The sequence below is a fragment of the Pteropus medius genome, unplaced genomic scaffold, assembly GCF_902729225.1.
Source record: "Pteropus medius unplaced genomic scaffold, Ma_sr-lr_union100, whole genome shotgun sequence".
NCBI classification, from domain to species: Eukaryota; Metazoa; Chordata; class Mammalia; order Chiroptera; family Pteropodidae; genus Pteropus; species Pteropus medius.
In genome coordinates this window covers 54,363,849-54,368,523 of record NW_024344378.1, presented here as the reverse complement: position 1 = coordinate 54,368,523, position 4,675 = coordinate 54,363,849, and the positions used below count along the sequence as shown (strand labels likewise).

The 4,675-nt window shown below is 37.8% G+C and overlaps 1 pseudogene; it reads right to left on the bottom strand.

The window, feature by feature from the left end:
• Nucleotides 1–3,518: 3,518 nt before the first annotated feature.
• LOC120609727 (MAD2L1-binding protein-like) lies at nt 3,519–4,320 on the bottom strand (annotated as a pseudogene).
• Between the last annotated feature and the right edge of the window lie 355 nt (nt 4,321–4,675).

Below are 4,675 nucleotides of genomic sequence, written 5' to 3'. Positions count from 1 at the left end.
TTAGTGTATTTTTTTTTTTTTTTAGTTTTGTTTTAAACCCAGGTAAAACCTCCTTTATATACAGAAGATAGCAAATTAATAAAAGGAATGAGTATTCATGATTGGGTACATGCCATGTGCTAATTGCTTTTGTTGCATTAACACATCTTTATGAGTTAAGCGTCCTTTTCCTTACTATATTATGATGCTGAGATTGCAAGATCAAATAACTTCTAAATTTTTACACATCTCATAATGTTGAAACCAGAATGAGATAGCAGTTTGTTTAATTTAAATATTATGTTCTTTCCACTACTTCAGATTTATTACACAGGGGAGATTGTGACATATTGCTAGATTAATGTTATACGGCACTTTTTAGAGGGGTCTAACCCCAGGGACTAGACCTGTACCCTGAGGTGGGGCAGGAAGCAGGAGAACAGCCTTTGCTGTAGTGAAGAAGATTATTTTATCAGGCAGAGCCAAAGATGTGGAAGATTCTACTAGAGAAAATCTGGTGTGGCAGGCAAAGTTCTCAAATGGCCACCATGATCTCCACCCTCTAATATTATACCCTGGATAATCCTTTCCCCTTGACTTTGGGCAGAACCTGTTTCTTTCTTCCAACCAACAGAATATGGCAAAGATGATTGGATGCCATTATCTTGGCTAGGTTACATTTCATAGCAAAGGTGAGGGGATGTCACTCCTATGATTATATTAAGTTATATAATACTCTGTCTTCACAGACTAGAGCAAGAGACTTTACTTCTTTCCCTAAAGAAGCCAGATGCTGTGATCTAAGCTGCCTATGGAGAGAGTCATGTGGTAAGGAACTGTAGATGGCTTCCAAGATCTCTTAGCACTATAGCCACAAAGAAATGAATTCTACTTACAACCTGTATGAGCTTAAAACCAGATAATATCCCCAGTCAAGTTTCCAGATGAATACACAGTCCAGCCTACAGCTTGATTACAGCATTATAAAATCTTGAGCAGAGCATCTAGCTAAGTCATACCCAGACTCCGGACCTAAGGAAACTGTGAGATAATAAATATGAATTGTTTGAAGCCACAAAGTTTGTGGTGACTTGTTACACAGCAAGAGAAAACTAACATAACTGGGGAAGTAGTTGGCATCAAGGAGGGTCAGTTCACTTTTCCAGGGTAATATGATCAGAAGGACTAGAGTGTTAGCCAGTGTATAAATAAGCAACTCAAGAACAATGCAGGACTTGAGTTACCTGCACAAAGGAACAATATATGGGTATAGATTAAGAGTCAAGCAGGCCCAAAATTAGCCGAACATTTGTTCATTCTGTAAACCAGAATTGATTTTAGATTGTAATAAACAAATAACAGCATTTCTTTCAGCAAAAAAGAGCTGCCATCTGGCAGACACACATTCAGGTAACAACCTAAATTGTGTTCCACCAACACAAAGAGGAGGCTATCTTTTATAATAAAAGTCCCTGCCAGGTTCTCAATTAGGTCTGTTTTATGTAAATTAGGTATCCAAATTTTGCAGTTCTGATTGAATGGGTCAGGTCTCAGTCTGTTGGTAGACAAATGAAACCAAGGCTTCCTTATAGCATTGATGGACTCAGAAGGTATAAACAAGCAGGGCATAGTGTGGGGAGCTGAGAGTGCAGTCTGAGGTACTTCCTGGTGTACAAAGTACATAAGGAGCTCCCATCAGCAAATGGCCACTAAGTTCTTATTATTCATAAAATTCAGGCCCTTGAGTGACTATGGGGAGTCCATCTTAGCTGATAAATTCATTCTCAAGGTTCACATCAAAAGAATCTTTCTTGTTGGGGTCCACAATTCATTCAGAAATATTTACTAATGACAAAACTGATAAGAAAGCAAGTGAACTAGAAGTGATATCTAAAGAAATTACCCAGAATAAGGCAGAGAAAGAAAAGAAGATGGAAAATATTGAAGATAGGTGTAAAGATACTTCTCACTCCACACTTATGAATCAGAAAACTGGGGAAGGGGTGTGGAAATTTGTGCTTTCTCTGCAACAGATTCTGATGTACACTAGAGTTTGCAAACCATTGGTAAATTTCAAAAAAAAAAAAGATAAACGCATTTTGATTATAAAAAGTGATTGATAGGTTACTGAAAAAATTGTCTTAATTTAATTTAATTTTTTGCAAGAATATTTAAAAAAGAAAAGAATGCATGCTCATTAACTATAACATAGAAACATTGTAAACACATCTAAAACTTTAAGTTACAAGTTTTGTATTAATGTTTATGTTCCTCCACACTTCATAGGTCGAAGCCCTAATGTAATGGTATTCGGAGGTGGACCTTTGGGAGGAAATTAGATCATTAGAGTAGAGGACCCATGATGAGACTTGTGTTCTTATAAGAAAGTGGAAAAGAGCTAGTAGTCTTTTTTCTCTCTAAGGAAAAGATGGCCATCTGTATATCAGGAAGAGGGTCTTTACAAAGAATCCCGCCATGCCGGCTCCTGATCTTGGACTTCCAGCCTCTAGAAATGTGAGAAATAAATGGTTATTGTTTAAATAATCCAGTCTATGGTGGTCTATTGCAGTAGTCTGAATTGACTAAGACAGAAGTACAGAGAATTGGTTTTTAAATAAATCACAAGAAAAACAAAAGGTATATTGGGAAATATTGAATTTTCCCTTTGTTTTAATGTCACATGTCCATAAATTAATTGAATCAAGCAACCATTGTTCTTTTTATCGGCATAGAGTAAGGGAAATTTCACTTTATAATAAATCTTTCTATTTTAAAATATTGCTCTCTTAGGAACTGAAATTTTTCTTTTGCAAATTTTTATTTGGCACTGTAGTTAAATAGCAGTATATTCTTTGACATGTGCCAGAATAACAATGGATTGAGAACTTCCCAAACTGCAGGCATAATTAATGAACTCAACTGATAAAATATGTAAAGTCAAAAGAGTAGATACTTTCTTCACATATGCCCATCCAACAAAATGTCAGGTTCACTTTGCTTCAATACTTGCTTAATATCAAAGATTACAAGTACATGACATCTCAAATAACTTTTAAGTGCTGCTTTTTACTTTTGCATATGTTGAATACTTTTCATATTTTAAAGATAATCAGTTTTTAAGATACATTTTAAAGTCTTTATTTAAATATGAATTCCTTTTTATATTTAAGTTCATGAGTCATACCCACATTATGTCCCTAGAAAAAATTCTGAAAGGCTGCAGAAAAGGGCCACCTCCATAACAATGTCTGTCTATGGGTCTACATGTGCTTTCCAATCCCAAACAGAAAAGCATGACTCAGCACCATCTGAGAAAATCAACATTTGATTACAAGAGATGTTCTCAATGATGATTATTATAGCCCCAGACATACCACCAGCCCACAAGGGAATCTGAGGAGGAGAAGCAGGCAGTCAGAAGGACAGAAGCTTCCTCTTACCAGGAAGCAACTCTACCTCCAAGCAAGAGGTGGGCAACTTGGTGCCACAGAAGAAAAGTTAATCGAGCCATTGTGTTCACAATTAAGAAGCACCCCCATTCAGTCATGAAAGCCTTTCAATGTCTCTAGCACTTGGAACCAAACATAGTCTTCCTAGGCCATCGTTGGGATAGAAGGTCTGCCACAGGACAGAGTCACAGTCAGTTTGGGGCCCTCTATGAGTACTCTGTAATTTAGCTTATGTTGAAATCAATCTTCTTCACAGTCATGGTGCCTCTGCACCATGATGATAGTGCCCATGAGCAAGGAATCTGTAGCTCACTGAAGGCATCAGACATGAAAATGGCTCAGAAAAGATGACTCAAAGGAGCTGCCATTCTTAGGCTCCGGTTTGTGCTCTTAAGGGCTAAGGGGGACAAGTCAAGCTCGTAGAGCTCCTTGAGACTTAGGATACTACCCCAAAGGAGGATCAGCACTTGTGGCACTAGTGTCTGGGCAAAGAGACCCTCTAGGTGGCTGAGGACACTCTAGTTCTGCCATGATTTGTTGGCCTCTTCCTGCTGCTTGCCTCAATAGCGGCCTGTGGTTTCTTCTTCACCAAGTCCTCTGTCTCAGGAGAAGGTTTTTGATTGAAGTGCTTAAGATGTTCAGATGATACCCTTTAGAAGTTTACAAGTAAACAAACAGTAGCTTTCCTGGCTCACAGGCTTGTGAAACACCACTGGCACCAACCAGTCTCTGGAGCAGAAAGGCTCTGAAGATTTGGGAGGTTCTTAGGCAGAGGTAGTCTCAGGTAGTTCTATGTTGGGGAAGAGGGGGTGTAGGTTTCCTCCAGCTCCTCATACCACTCCAAATCAGGGACTGAGGCTGGGGACAGCACATCCAGCTCTAGAGCCACCATCACAACCTCCTCTCTCTTTTTGGTGCCGATACATTTTAAAATCTTGAAGCTAGAAGACAGATACTGACAATAAAGTAAATCAAGTGTTGGAAAGTAAACACTAGAAATAAATTTACATCATTAAGTTCACAAAACTTTTATAGACTTTATGTAAATACCTTTTTTAATATTAATAATCAGAAGACCAGCATTTGGAACTGTAGTATTCAGTATTTTAGTTATTAGAAACTAGTGCTCTTCTTAAATCCAGCTTCATTCTGGAAAAGAATTTTACAACTTCCTTAATCTAGACTCTTTTTGAGAAACTAAAACTCTATGACAATTTTGCTTGTACGATGTCATGGACCAAATTATA